Source organism: Schistocerca americana, chromosome 7, assembly GCF_021461395.2.
Source record: "Schistocerca americana isolate TAMUIC-IGC-003095 chromosome 7, iqSchAmer2.1, whole genome shotgun sequence".
Taxonomy (NCBI): Eukaryota; Metazoa; Arthropoda; class Insecta; order Orthoptera; family Acrididae; genus Schistocerca; species Schistocerca americana.
In genome coordinates this window covers 190,740,986-190,757,604 of record NC_060125.1, presented here as the reverse complement: position 1 = coordinate 190,757,604, position 16,619 = coordinate 190,740,986, and the positions used below count along the sequence as shown (strand labels likewise).

General features: G+C 44.5%; 1 pseudogene; it reads right to left on the bottom strand.

Moving 5' to 3' along the window:
- Positions 1-16,200: 16,200 nt before the first annotated feature.
- On the bottom strand, positions 16,201-16,318 carry LOC124623451 (annotated as a pseudogene).
- Between the last annotated feature and the right edge of the window lie 301 nt (positions 16,319-16,619).

Here is a 16,619-nt window from a genome sequence, read left to right as displayed (position 1 = left end):
ACGAACTACTTTGGCCGCAAAAAATGATTTCAGAGTATCCGCAATACACATCCTGGAAAAGTAATTAATATTGTTATACCTGGTTTCATATTTGATTGAAACACTCTAAGGTTACAGAAATTAGACTTCCAAAGCCTCACATTAGTTGGCGTCGCCGCATAATAGACATCTTCAGTTTCCTACGCGCAATGGACCTCGACTTTGAGAGACAGTTCTGCTTACAATAGAAAACATGTATAAGAGGTAACCTGATGATGGTTCCAAATCAGAATAGCCAGTGCTAGTCGAAAGAGGGTAAAGCTGCAGAGAAAACCGTTCGTATAGAAGTAAACAAATAAGCGCGAAAAGGAAAAAAAAGACAAGTAAATTGCACAATTTCCTTCGCTAAATGGCCGAAAACGAACATAAATATAGTATATTGGGCCTCGTCGTGCGATACTCGGGTAAAAAATTCTGTATCCTACAATAAAATTACAGTGAATGTGTACAGTATAAACTGCTACCTAGTGTAGCACCGCAGCAAGACGGTCAGGCAAGCAAGATTTCTTTAGCTGTCTTGGGTAGTCTTGGCTTGAAAGGGAGTAAAGCAGCCTGCTATTCTACTGAGCAAGTTCGGCAGCTTGCCTGTCTGGCTAACAGGCAAGCACGAGCATGTTAAAAGCAGAATGTGAACACCTCTGACAACAGATGACGGACTCTAAAATATTTGCTCTAAATATCTGTGCTAAATCATATTGAACACTCTAATCTTGCTCAGGCTATAGTGAAGTGTCACTGATTGCACACTATGACAGGTACTGACAGTCTGGAAATTCAAGTGTGTGCGACACTCTTTTGATTGATTGTGGACTTGAATTTTTTCCGGATAGAGGGATCACGCGATTGAAATTGTATTTATGTTTGATGACTAGTAAATACTGTACAGGTGTCTGCTGTATGTTGCAGCCTTACCTGATCATCGTACTGCTCTACATACTTTCATACAGGGTGATCGAGAAGTTGTGCCCATATATACCGGTACGAACATGTGGCCCACTATTGGACGACGTGACATGGCATTCCATTATCAATTTTCTGACAGTGCAAGGAGTTTTCATGAAAGTAATACGAATTTCAGATTGATCACACTCTTTTGTTTTCAGTATTCGTGTATCCACTGATGAGGAGAAAACGGCTAGTGCGTAACCCAATTTCTGAGAAACTTCGCTCAATAGAAGAGGGGTCAAAATATGAGAACACTTGACTCTGCATATCGGTAGGTACTCAACCGTTGCTGAGAAAACAACAGTACAAACTTTTCGATGTAATTTATGTTGTGACTTGGCAAGACAGCCAAGCCACTAGGAGGTAGCCGAAAGGCACATGTTTAACCTCACGCACGCTGGCGTGAGAACTGCAATCACTGATAGTGGCGACACGCGGGTCTGACGTATACTAGCGGACCGCGGCCGATTTAAAGGCTACCACCTAGCAAGTTTGGTGTCTGGCGGTGACACCACATTCCTCCCCCGCAAATCGGCGAACGGTTGTGTTATAAATCTTCACCAGCCATGTGTCATGTAACCCGGCCCACCGGGCGAGCTGCACGGAACAGTAAACAGCCCTCGCGCCCATCTGCACAGCTGCCACCAGGCTCTCCGCCACGTGTGCCGCGCAAGCAAGCACATGCAGTGCTAAAATCATGCCCGCGGTGTGCTACTAGACATTCGCGTAAGAACTGCCCGTCACGCCAGGCTATTTGCTTTTTCTGTAATAAAAAAGGCCATGTTCAAAGTGTTTGCCAGAAAAAGCTCAGATCAGACACTCAAAACCATTCCAGGCCCTTTGCTTCGCGCCGGAATTGGAATCGAACCAAGGATACCCAGGCTCGTGAACTTTCACCCATGGAAATTCATGCAGTTCGGCCAGTGCTCCTCTCTCTCACAGGGACTGTGTTCGTCCCACAAAAAGTGTGCATCGACATCGCCGGAAATCCCATCCTCGTCGCCATTTGTTGTGACTTGGCAAGACAGCCAAGCCACTAGGAGGTAGCCGAAAGGCATGCATTTAAGCTCACAGAGGCTGGCGTGAGGTCTGCAATCACTGATAGTGGCGACACGCGGGTCCGACGTATACTAGCGGACCGCGGCCGATTTACAGGCTACCACCTAGCAAGTGTGGTGTCTGGCGGTGACATCACAATTTAAACGCCTTTCAGCGTGCGGAAACGTCCGTCGGAATGGTGGTACAGTGGCTACCATTATGGCCTTCCACTTCGAAACCCGATTACTGTTTTTATTTCTTTATTATATTTTTGTGATGTCTGTAGATAATTACTACACGATTGTTTTTTATCAAGTTAGGGGAAACAAGGGCGCTATATGACTTGTAAAATTACAACTGGATTTCACAATGATGTCACACATTTATTATATAATGTATGTGTGCACGATATTTTCAAGGACAAAAACATTTTTAAATTCTGATATTCTTATATTTCATTCTTACATCATATTAATCTTATACATTATTCTTTTGTTTAATCTTTAGTTTGTTGAATTCCCTTGGATGAGATCGAGTTTAGAATCATTCGAAACATAGCAATTCCAAACACGGCGAGCGTCGCTCGAATACAGATTTGCCACACTGGCATTTCTTCGTATGAATCTCACGCCGCAAAGAAATGTCATAAACAATGCTGAAGATTTCAAGCGTTGGCAATTTTTTCGCGGAAAACTACGTATAATGGACCACTTTATCGAAATTGGCGCCTGCAGTTGATTACGAATCAAGATGTACTGCAAGAATTTCAGCGGAAACAATTTCAAATAAGTTTGTCATTCATTTATTGCCGTTTATTTACATATTTATTTTTTAGTTCATGTATAAGACATATAGCTAGTAGTATAGTACCTCGAAAACTTTTAGCGTCGTTTCTCAGAAGCGGTCTAGTATCTATGAATAAGCTGAGCCATGTGTTCGCTCATTGTGACTTTCTTTCCCCGAGCGAAATTTCTGAGAAATCGGATTATGACACTTGTCGTGTTCTACTCGTAACGTGAAACAACATCTCATCAGTAAAGAAAATTCGGTGTAGTTCTGCGGTTCCATAGACGTCCATAAATGACCAAAATTGTTAGAGGCTTTTTTTTAACCGAAACCTTCAATTATTGCTCATTACTATCATGATACGTGAAACTTATTTAAATGAGTGTGGCTGTACTTAAACTGCAGAATGACTGAGACCCACAATATCCTGACTGCTCAAAAAAAAAAAAAAAAAAAAAAAAAGATAACCTCGAATAATTAATTCGGAAGAATGGCCCTGACTAAAAAGAAGTCCTAACAATAACCTATACATTTCATAAGCACTTAGCTCACAAAAATCTTCATTACGCGAACTACTGCAATACAGCGAAGTCTCAATACTGCCAGCTACACAAAAGATTCTAACTACTAAAGCCACTAACTACTAATAGGCATGTGGTTAGCAAAGGAAAGATTTTGTTGCAAACCAAATAATGTATTTTTCTTTACCTTAATAATGTGACATCCAGTTCAGACACGAATAGAAATCGTCATTGACATCTAGTACAAAGGTATATAATCATGAATAATATCCAGTCACCAAGTCGAACATCTACAGATCGTTAGCCTGCGGTAACACTTCAGACGTCCACCCTCCATCAATGCTAACATCTCACACCTAACATCCGTCACTGCTGGCTGTTCACCTCCAACTGCCCAACAGTACTTCCATCACTGCTGGCGACTTAAGTTCCGACTGCCCAACACTACTGGCGATTAACTTCCAACAACGAGTCCAACCAGCCACAGAATCTCTTACAAAGAAAGCGCAGTCAGAGGTCCATTGCAAAGCGCTACACAGCGCTGCCAACACAGAAGCACCCCACTTACATATGCATCGCTCTGTGACTGCAACCATACAAAATCTGAGACTTAACACGTTGTCTCTTCAATTCTTTTTCCAAACGAACCTAGCACCACGTCCGCCATCTCAACCAGTTTATCGTCCGTCAAAATGCCTGTCTCTTGGTTCTTTTACTAACTGCAACTGATTCACATTCCCAGGAACGGGCAATGAATATCGTTACTGTAGAACTGTTAGGTACTGCGGCATACGGATGCTTTGCAAGAAGTGTGTCTGTAAGCGGTGCCTACGACCGATTGGTAAAGTACTGTTCAACAATGAAAACTCATTGCTCTTTGTAACAGGACATGTTTACCAATCAACGAACTGCACAATACTGCAGACGTCATGTGACCTCCATCCGCCTGATTGGGGTCTTCGTTTGTTATCGGTAACGTCTGTCGTCGTACCTTGTGATGGCTTGATGAAATGCAGTTCCTGTTCACAGACACATTTATTACCATGGCCATGACTTTTATATCGCACTATATTTTGTGTAACAGCAACTGACCGACGAATGTGTACACAGTATAGTTACTGGAAGACCGTATATCTTATTCTTCGTGACAGGTTGTTGCTTTGAAATAACGCCCCACCATCCCGATTAAATAATAACAGTCGTGGGTACTTTTCCAACACGTATCTTCATCGTTGGAATGGATGAGAGTTCTCTTCCCTGTCGTACTCCTGCAGTATTACAATAAGTCGTTTGTGTGTAAAGCCTCCGTAAACAAGCTCAAGGGGACCTCGTTGTTCGGGATGTACATCCTTAACTCAATTTGCATAGTGGAGATCACTGACGAACGACTGTGATTTGGCGCTCGACCCGGAAGTAAGTAAATTCTAACTCTGTTGGTGGATGCAGTTTTCACCGCCAGTATTTGTAAGGAAAGGGGAGAATTGGTGGTGGGGTAAGGTTTCTGATCATCAGATTTTGGGCCAAATACGTGATTAAATTCTCAGTAAAGTGCAGTCAGATTGCAGGTTTATATCCGTCTCTTTTAAACAGATGACTTAACGTAGCGATTTCATTGGGTCGGATGAATAGTGAGAAACGTGGAGAATGAAATTTTTTTTCTGCAGCGGAGTGTGCGTTGATATGCAACTTCCTGACAGATTGTGTGTTGGGCCGAGACTCGAACTAGGGACCTTTGCCTTTCGCTGTCAAGTGCTCTATCATCTGAGCTACCCAAGCTCGACTCACGATCCGTCCTCACAGGTGTGTTTTCGCCATTGGAGCACTTGCCCACGAAAGGCAAAGGTCCCGAGTTCGAGTCTTGGTCCAGCACACTGTTTTATTCTGCCAGGAAGTTTCATTGTGAAAGGTGTTCCCGGTCAGACAAACATAAATCATGCAAGTTATGAGGGCGGTGAAAACTTTTTTGAGCAATTCGTATTTGATAATATGTACTCACATTGTGTAGAACATCTATCTGTCAAATGCAGATGTCAGTAGCGCATGGTTCTGCATAGTTAGTTAGGTCAATTGGATCAGTACCGAGCCTCATGATACCATAAGAACTACAGTCGCCGCCAAGAAGAATGCAGCAGGGCGTATAGAAGTTATACCACATTAGTACAGATCTGTAGAGGAATGTTGGACGAGGATGGAAACTGCCAGGATATGCTGTATTACAACTCGACCGAGTTTCCCAAGTGATTTATTATTTCCACCTACAGTGTCCCCATTCCTCCCGGCCTACATCACCAGGTCCCATAATACTGAGGCCACCACTTCACTGACTGTGAAACAGCTTGGCACGGAATGGCTGCCTCAGCAACCCGTGCAACACACACAAGTGTTTGACGGTCTTGTACTGCCGCGGAGTTGTGACATCAGGATGCGCCAGCAGCCGACTCAGTGGTCTCAATCTCTGCCACCTCTGGGGAGCTGCAAGGCGAACCGTGGTGTGCTTCCTCGCCGACGTGGCTAGGAACACAGCGACAATGAGCGCTCTCGATCCTGCGTCCAAATTTGTGGCCATCGCCTCAGGATGCCTCTGGCGTGTGTTGGGAGCCAACAAGACTACCCGCTGTAGCGAGCCATAGTGTGGCCAGACGCTTTCTGACTGCGGACGCCACATTGGCCTGAGAGGGTCGAACCAGTGACCTGCAGTACACTGGAATACTGGCGCCCTATATGCTGCTGCGTGTAGCCGGTGGTGTGACATGCCCCTCCATCCAGGAGAGCTGTCATACTTGAATGCCTTGTTAGTGAACCGGCTCCTATTTATACGTGGCTGTGCGCCTCTGTTTTGCTAACGTGCCACTCCGAGTCACATACTCACAACACCTAGATTGTGCCAGTGGGCACCTTCTGCCTGTAACTTGCGCCACACAAATCGTTGCGTTTCCTCTTTTCATTGGTTCGACAGCACGGTGGGCTCCATTCTACTTCACAACCGGTGGTCAGCGTAACTTACTGTCAACAGGCCCACACCTGGCTGTAACTTGTGCACTAAGAAACATTGCACTGAAGCTAACCTTTTCCCATCTTAACCAATGGTGCCGCTACAGTTCTCTGGACGGACTAGCTCATTTTTCAGAGACAGAGCAGTGTAAGTGACTGCACTGGATCCTCTGCAGACTTAAAATATGTAATGTATAATTTCTTTCAATAAATTGTTTTAAACTGTTGCTAATTTGTGCTGCCATAATTTTTGTTGTAGCTTGCTTAAACCCGTTTGGCTTTTTCGTCGGGCTGTATAGGGGCTGCGAGCAAACAAGCCTTTAATAACAGCAACTACTTTCGGTGATAGGGGGCTATCTTCTTGTCACATTTATGTTCGACGCCATTAGTAATTGGTGACAACGCCGGCCGAAGTGGCCGTGCGGTTCTAAGCGCTGCAGTCTGGAACCAGAAGACCGCTACGGTCGCAGGTTCGAATCCTGCCTCGGGTATGAATGTGTGTGATGTCATTAGGTTAGTTAGGTTTAAATAGTTCTAAGTTCTAGGGGACTAATGACCTCAGAAGTTGAGTCCCATAGTGCTCAGAGCCATTTGAACCATTTGGTGACTACAATAGTGATGTTCTTGGTACTGAAAACGAGTATCCATAATTATTAACCAGTTCGTAATTTAACTTTAGCTTTGTGGTCACACTGTAGAATAATAAAACCACATATTAATGAGCAGGCGCGTACAACTCTCGATATTCGCAACTTATCATCAGTCTCGTCAGTATAATGCCACCTTTCTTAGCAACAAAGTGTCCATTTGGAAAAAAAAATATACTCGCATGTCCAAACAAACGTAATGGCTTTCCTGTCTGCCAGGTACTGCACATAAATTGTCTGGGATTCGCAGCAATCAGCGTTCACGGAAAGAAACATGATTTAGAACTGCACTATTTCCACAGACCACCAGTTAACAGCACAACGTAAACTATCTCGCACAACAAACTCGAAACTTGATAAATTAGAAGCACTTTCTAATGAAAACAGCTTTTAATCGCCTCCAGTGCGAAAGTGTGAGAGTATTTCGAGAGCGGCAGAACAGTGCGCGCAGTCTTGCGTGGGACAAAGCAGGTGCCAGGCGAGGCACTATCACTGGACGAGCCACTCTGGAGACCTCAGACAGGCAGCTCTGGAATCAATATTTACATCGCGTTCTGCGCGCTCGGCTATTTTCAAGTTGCCCGTCGGTGAATGTGTTTGCGGAACGGCCCAACACCATCCCAGCCGGGGATAGCCGTCGGCTACCAACGCGGGGAAGGAATCGCAGTTTGTCTTCAAGTTGGCCCACATCGAATAAATCGATGACACGACCGAGGGAAGTTTTTCAATCGAACCGAGTACCTGGGGACGTCAAACAGCAATTCAACTTTTCCACTTAACGCGGAAAACCTTTGCTGTTTTCCCGAATTCGGAGTAGTAAGAGTTCTGTGATAAACAGTTGTGTTCGCATCACATATGCGTCGCGCGACCAGTGAAGTGAAGCTTTCGTCCGCTGAACCACGTAGCTCTTCACGTGAACGCTGTAACACCTCGGTTCAGTTTACAGTGATAAAAGCTATAGAAAGAATAATTTAAAATTAAGAATAGAATTTTTAGAAGGGAAAATAGTGTAGAATCAGAGATCGGTAATTGCAGATCAAAATTATAGTATATAAGCAAGTAGTTTAACGTCTAAGTACAGCAAAGCCACGGAAGCTCCGTCATGGAAAAGATAGTGAAGTTAAACTCTTGTGATCAAAAACCTATAAAAAGACCTGATAGTCATTATTGCCGCCTTTTTTCCTTGATTGTTTCGTGAAAGGGCTGGGAACCCGTGTCAGTCAGCGAGACAATAATTAGATTGGACTTTATCGTGTTAAGATTCACGATAAACTGTTAGAATATTACGGAGATTAAAAGTGATGTAGTGTACGATCTTTGACTGTTGGTAGCAACGGAGTATTAAGGGGATTTTAGGACTTTAGTGCTATATTGGAACTTTACTGACATATAGACGACAGAAATTCAAATTATCTGCTGATACGAGTGAATTCAGAGGTACCGATATTCAGATATTAACGTGTGGACTTTTGAAAGTGTCGTGTGCCGTTAGTCGCGAATCTGGACGAAGAGCACGTGCATATCGACATTTGCGGACAATTTAGATTCCTCCAGACTAGGAACCTTTTAAATAGACCATCATTCATCACCATGTTAATCCTTGAACATAGAGTGAAAGTGAAATACAAGAGTGTTGTACTTATTTCATTTACCTAGAACTAATCAGTGAAGATTTTACGGAACCAGAGCTATTCAGCAGTAAGTCAGCACCATCTAGCGGAAAGCGTAGGCATTAAATAACACGCTAACTGAAATGAACGTTTACGTGTTTTACGGCCTGCTGAATATGAACTTTTGTGACTCTTTGACGTCCCCAGTCCCTCAGAAAGGTGACGCAGGCTGTCTTAATCATAAAAGGGGAGAGTTTTAGCCGGGCAAATTACTAAATAAAAGCAATATTTACAAGACTCGCAGTAATAGCAAAACACAAGGCCCGCACCTCATCGGAGAGTCGTCGCTGTCACGTCGGGAAGTAAAGCCGGAAAACCTACCGACGATACGTATCTACGAGAAGACGTCGACGTGGAGTACCTAAAAACGGAACCACAAGAAAGTTGGGGATGCTTCAATGCGCCTTACACCTTCGTGAAAGATACGATGCATACGAAGAGTTCAATAAGTAATGCACCACTTCTTCCGAAAGCGGGTTGGTTTTATTCTGGTTTCCAATAGTCTGTATTTTCCCCAGTCTTCTGGCTACAAAACTCTATTTTTCAAAATAATCTTCAGTGTGACGTCCACCTTACTGGGAGGGCCTGAAGGCACGCGCGCGGTACAATTCTTCTCGTACACATCGGATCCAACGTCTTGCTGTATCAATAACCTCCCCACCATCCACGTTCTGCTTTCCCCAGAGTGCATCTTTCTTTGAGCCAATCTAATTCAAATCGGAAGATGCTCTTTATGAACTTGAGATAAACGGCGAAGAACCCAGCGGGAACACACCTTTCAGTACCCTAATTAGTGAGCAAGTATGTCAGGACTGCCAACAGAGACGTCCAGCTGAGCAGCGAAGTGTTTTATTGTGATCCGTCGAATATGGGGTTGCCTATAGTAAATCAGTAGTTACTGTTGCGCCTCAGAATTATATTTGACTTCAACGTAGAACATATCCTAAGAATGCAGTTGCCACAACTAAGAATAGAAAGAGTAGAGTGAAGGCTTTTACGGCAGGTGTTGTCATCACTTAATATTTCCGGGCTGATAAACCGTGGTCCATACATAAGACTCTCCCCTGACGTCTCGCCTTCGACTGCGGAAGGCATCCTCCGAGGACAATCGGCGAACTAACCAACACCCAAGACATAAAACATTAATTCACAGGACGCACAAAATATGTGAACCAGCTCACTTAGATGATGAGATTGAACACCTTAGAGCGGCCTTCAAGAAGAATGGGTATTCCAACAGAGAGATAGATCGTGCACTACGCCCTAGACTGACAACTAGGACAAGACGAGGATCGACACCAACCGCAGGGGTAAGTGTTCTTACCATTCATAAGTAAGGTCACTGACCGCATTGGAAAAATTGTAAGCAAGTACGATGTGGAAACTGTTTTCAGACCCACTACGAAAATAAAAGAATGTTTAAAATCCGAAAGAGAGAAACGACATCCTCTAGCTACACCAGGTTCAAATGGCTCTCAGCACTATAGGACTTAACATCTGAGGTCATCTGTCCCCTAGAACTTAGAACTACTTGAACCTAACTAACCTAAAGACATCACACACATCCATGCCCGAGGCAGGATTCGAACCTGAGACCGTAGCAGTCGCACGGTTCCAGACTGAAGTGCCTAAAACCGCTCGGCCACACCGGCCGGCGCTACACCAGGTGTCTATAAAATTCCGTGCAGTTGTGGAAAGGTCTATAAAGGCACAACAAAAAGAAGCGTCAACACCCGTCTGGGTGAACATAAAAGGAACTGCCGCCTAGGACATATTGATAAATCGGCTGTAGCGGAACGTGGGTTTCAGGGAGGTGATCATGAAACAAAGTTTAGTGAGACTACCGTCATAGCAAAGACGTCGCATTATTACGGGCTAATGTACAGAGAGGCCATTGAGATTGCCAAACACTGCAATAATTTTAATAGAAAAGACGAAGGCATTAAGCTGGATAAGATATGGATGTCAACATTGCAGCAACAGCGTGACAATCTACTAGTTTCTATTGAGAAAGTTGGCAATATCAGAGATCATAGCACAACCGACGTCACGTGATCGACAGCGGCGCCCTCTGGGTGGCTTGTATATACGGCGCTCACTAGTGCTCTCGTTGCAGTTCGCCGATTGTCCTCGGAGGATACCTTCCGCAGTCGAAGGCGAAACGTCAGGGGAGAGTCTTATGTATGGACCACGGTATCTCAGCCCGGAAATGTTAAGTGATGAATAGAAAGAGTGTCCACACGTTCCAAAACTGTAGGAGACACAGCTTTGTGCGGCCGGCCCGAGATGGCACAGGTTTACGCGGTGTGATATTCCCGGCGGTGGCCGCCAGTATTTTATCTTGCTAGAAGCTCGCCTTGATACAGCTTAATACACGTGAAGTAGCATATGGTACAAAAACGGAGTGAGGTACAAGCAGCAGATGGTTACAGTATGTACTATTCCCGTAGGGGGTCCGCTGATTGTACTGAACTTGCTTCTGGTTGGTCGGCAAATTCAAGTGCTAGGCGCCAAAACGCCGAAATTCTCTTATTAATTATTTATATACTTTTCGTTGTATTTAACCCAGTTTTCAGTATGATAATCTTTCATATTTATGCTACGACTCTACCGTTCTTGTTTATTAAATTTCACTAGTTTTGAGAAACACAAGAGTAATGATATTACCCTCGGGTCGCTTTGGCGTATCTGGGAGACGAAGCAAGTCGGCTGCACTAGTCACTCTGTTTCGGGTGTTCTTCAGAGCCGGACGTGTATCTCTGTTTCGGACGGACATGTCGTACTCTATATCGAAAGTTGTCAGAAAAGTTACCGTACTATTAAGAAAGCTATGTCGCGTGTTGTAGAAAACAGTGTAAAAAGTGGCATTTTAAAATATAAAAAAAACTGAATACATCAATGAGAAGTGTCGCCTACCATCATTGTCAGTACTACAGATCTTGCCCTCTGTAGATACAGAGACTAACCTGGGCAAGTGGCATCGCACAAAAAAATGCACAAACACAGGTTCAAGTTCGAGATGACAGCATAGCAGCAGCCTCCGCCGAAGAAGATCCCACGACTGACGTGCTGTCTTCTGCGCTGGGGACACAACTTCAGAAGACGACAGGCTGATGCAAAGAACGGTTAGAGACTCTTATTCGATCTCTCCAGCTTACAGATCTGACTTCAAACACGACAATGATAATTTCTGGTGGCCTTCTTGCGATGATGACGGACGCCTCTCGAGTCACCGTGCTTTTGTTCACTGCCAGGTCTGCAATACTCTGCGATACTCTGGCTTTCCGTTAAAAGAAACTCAGTGATAGCTCCCTACTTGGAACGCACCTCCATTGCAGAATTAATTTCGAAAGCTACTTACAGCGACGGCAGCAATGGAAACTCCACGAAACTATAACGGCTGAAACAATGAGATTCCACAATGTCCTTTCACAAATTCCACATTTTTTCAACCGCAATTGGCTTAGAGAAAAATGTTTTGCATTACTTATTGAACGCCCCATTAGTCAGATCACAGCGAAAAATATCTAGCGACAAAAGCCAAGATATAGATCACTATAATTTCAGCTGGAACCGGTTCCTGGCGCAAATATGCCAAAGAAGCCGAAAACAGGTCAAATTAGTTGTAGTACTTGTGGTAGATACTGCTTATAATGACTACACTGTGCAAGCTGTAAACATAAGCAATGCTAGCTCAGTAGATACAAATTAAAATGGGAAACCTATTTTCCAGAAGTCAACAGGAAACATGCTAGCAAACATGACACATATCAATTATCACACGCTGGTCTATATGTTGTTCTTATAGTGGGAGGAATATGATGTGGGAAATTCACATCCAGGTCGGCTGCTTCCAAACTCAATACAGCAGGGTAGACGGCGGTTTGTGACAGATCTGACGACCGAGTACGACACTGTTGCAGGCACAAGTGTTTCGGATCTCACCGTTCTGCGCTCACTGTTCAACAAGACGCTTCCAAACAGACAACATCTGCGTGTTACCAAATTCACCCTGCAACATCGGCAATTAGCACTGTAACCGCTACGGGGATCGAGACTGGACCGTGCATCAATGAAAATGCGTCACCTGGTCAGATGGATCACGTTTCTTTCTACATCAGGCCGTATACACCTTCATCAAGGCGAAAGGCTATTAGAAACATGCATTGCTCCAAGGACGTAGATCGATGGGGACAGTACTATGCTGTGGGGGCATTGCATTGGTTTCTATGAAACCTGTGGTAGTAATCGAAGGCAGCACGACGATTGTAGATTACGTCAACATTATTGTGGATCGCATGGGGCTATTCAGTTCTGATGTCTTTCCGGTGTCGACTGCATCTTCCAGCAGAGTAACTATCCGCATCACAAGGCCACAACTGTGTTACAGTGGTTTGAGGAGCATGATAGCAAACTCAAGTTAATGTCTTGCTTACCAAATTCGCCTTATCTGAGCCCGATGGAACACATTTGGGACGCAATCGGAAGCCTCCTCCGCCCCCTCAAGCCACTGGCCCATAATGTACGGCAACTGCGTGAACTATGCTCAGATATGTTGTGCGACATACCCCTGAAAGAAACTAATAGTCGAAGAAATGCCACGCAGAATCACTGCCACATGGCGTTCCATATGTGGACCAACACGCTGTAAGGTTGTCATAATGTACTGATTCTTCAGAGTGAATGTTGTTAATATTTGTCCTGGGTAACAAGGGAGAAGCCTTTGGATGTGGTGTAATGGCCTATACTTGACAGAGTTACTACGCAAGAGGAATATCATATTCTGACTACATCTTTGTGGGTTAAACTACGAGGTATTCTTACTCTCTCATCCGATAATTGTGAGGCAAGTGATCTTGGATGCGCATTTTCGATGGTCATCGGGGCTCAGTTCGAAACGGAACTAATCACTAAAGACAATTCTTCTCGTTGATGAGATTCCAGCCGAAGATGTGTCTGGAGATGTCCAGGACAGCGGTGGGATACCAATCTGTCACCTCCCATACTGCCCGACAACCAGGAGTGATTGTCTGGGGTAGCATTTCATTTCATAGCAGACCTCTTTGGTTGTCATCCGCCGCACCCTCACAGCACAGTCGCACGTCAAAGATGTTCTACGCTCCGTTTTGTTGCCCTTAATGGAAAACCATCCCGGGCTTACATTTCGGCAAGATAATGCCCGCCAGCACATGGCGCCAATTGAACAGATTTGGGACCATATCCCTCAGAAGGAGATACAAAAACCGCCAATTGAACAGAATTGGGACCATATCCCTCAGAAGGAGATACAAAAGCTCTATTAATCAATGCCAAGACGGATAACAGCTTGCGTAAGTGCCACAGATAGAGCAACACACTATTGAGGCCCTCAATTTGTGAAGCGCTTTCTCCTGAATAAGTCATCCAATGTTTCTGAAACTGCACTCATTTGTTTTGTCTGTACATGTATATCGAATTTACCGATAATTCATTTCGTGTTTTTTTTTTTTTTTGTGTGTATCTTTCCCTGAGACGAAAGAGAGACGGAAATTAGATCATGTTATTCCATGACGTAGTAGTTCCGGTTGATTCCAATTTTAATGCAGTATCTTTCAAATTATAATCAAAATTCTCATTAGTTTTGAATTAGGAGGTAGGAAGGTTGCTTTGTGTGACGGAGGGTGACGTGAGCAGAAGAATACCTCTGCCAATAGACAGTTAGCTGTTAGTAAGAACTTGGAAACGGCAAGCTAATAGATCTGTAGAATAATCTCAGAACTCGTCTGTGAAAGTGACCTCGCGTTTTGCAGGAACCTCCATTGAGGACTAACTAGTGCCAATCACGAAAACATACTACATATACTGTTTTCATGTTGGAATCAAGTCTCTGAATTGCTCAGACTGAGTAATGTCAGTTTCCAGAAGCAGTCAACACATAGTGTCAGCGTCGTGTTTGCCAGTGTCGATCAAAATGTACATCCTGTTAGACGCCAAGTTTCTGTAAGTTTTGTGATGAGAGGTCCCGAGGTCAAATCAGTACTACCATTTACCGATCGCGAGTGGTTAGTGTTGTGACTTGGCAAGACAGCCAAGCCACTATGAGATAGCCGAAAGGCACGCGTTTAAGCTCACGCAGGCTGGCGTGAGGTCTGGAACAGTTAAAGGAGTTGAGTCTAGTAAAAAAAGTACGTAGCTTCTGGAATACTTAACTTTAATCCATAATTGGTGAACATCGGTCTGACGGTACATGCATCACAAGATAAATAGCAAATGATAATGGCGCCTTGCTAGGTCGTAGCAAATGACGTAGCTGAAGGCTATGCTAACTATCGTCTCGGCAAATGAGAGCGTAATTTGTCAGTGAACCATTGCTAGCAAAGTCGGCTGTACAACTGGGGCGAGTGCTAGGAAGTCTCTCTAGACCTGCCGTGTGGCGGCGCTCGGTCTGCAATCACTGATAGTGGCGACACGCGGGTCCGACGTATACTAACGGACCGCGGCCGATTTAAAGGCTACCACCTAGCAAGTGTGGTGTCTGGCGGTGACACCACAGTTAGTACCTTAATGGTTTACGCGTTTGGAAGACGAGCCGCCAGTGCATGTACGTCTACATCTACATAGATCATCTGCAAGTCACCGTGCGGTAAGAGGCGAAGGGTACCTTCTACCACTACTAGTAATTTGGTTTTCTGCTCTACTCCCACATAGAGCGAGGGAAGAACGACTGTCTAATTTCATCTGTATGAGTCATTCCTCGAATCTTATCCACGAAGTTCTTACGCGCAATATATGTTGACGGCAGTAGGACTGTTGGTCAGTCACCTTCCAATGACGGCTCTCTAAATTTCCTCGATAGTGTTTCTCGAAGAGAACGTCGCCTTCCCTCCAGGGATTCCCATTTGAACTGCCGAAGTATCTCCGTAACACTTACGTCTTGTTCGAACCTCCCGGTAACAAATGCAGCAGCCCGCCCCTGAATTGCTTTGATGTATTCCTTCAGTCCGACCTGGTACGGATCCTAAACACCCGAGCAGTATTGAAGAATAGGTCGCACCAGCGACCCACAAGCGGCCTCTTCACAGGTGAACCATCCTTTCCTATAATCCTCCAAATAAACTGGAGTCGACCATTCGCCTTCCGTACCACATTTCCCAGATGCTCGTTCCATTTCATATCGCACTGCAACATTACACCCAGATATTTAAACGACTTGACTATGTCAAGCAGGACACTGATAATGCTGTAACCGAATATTACAGGTTTGTTCTTCCTACTATCAGCATTAACTTAGACATATATTATGATCCTTCAAGATCTGTCGCATATAGGTTCAGAACTCTCTTTGCTCACATCTATTTCTCTCTCTCGTCTCAACTGTGCATGCACTCCGACTTCAGGCCACGAGTGGCTCATCGGGACAATCCGACCGCCGTGTCATCCTCAGCTGAGGATGCGGATAGGAGGGGCGTGGGGTCAGCACACCGCTCTCCCGGCCGTTATGATGGTTTTCTGTGACCGGAGCCGCTACTATTCGCTCGAGTAGATCCTCAATTGGCATCACGAGGCTGAGTGCACCCCGAAAAATGGCAACAGCACATGGCAGCCCGGATGGTCACCCATTCAAGTGCCAGCCACGCCCGACAGCGCTTAAATTCGGTATTCTGATGGGAACCTGTGTATCCACTGCGGCAAGACCGTTGCACCAACTGTGTATGGGTTTCCTAAATATCAGATCATATTAATATGTTACATCTTAGTAGCTTCCATTACCGACCAAAAAAACTGAAAACCTGATGATTAACACGAGTCCATTCTTTTCCTTCGATTTTTGTGCAGTACTCGTATATTTATTTGGTTGACTCACGTTAAATCTTCACTCACAATATTTGGTGCATGGATTCTCTTTCCTAGTCAGTCCACGTGTTAGAGAAACTGATGGACATGTTAGGGGTATCACCATTCAGATAAAGTCTTTCGAAAGAGTAGAGCTAGATTATGTCTTC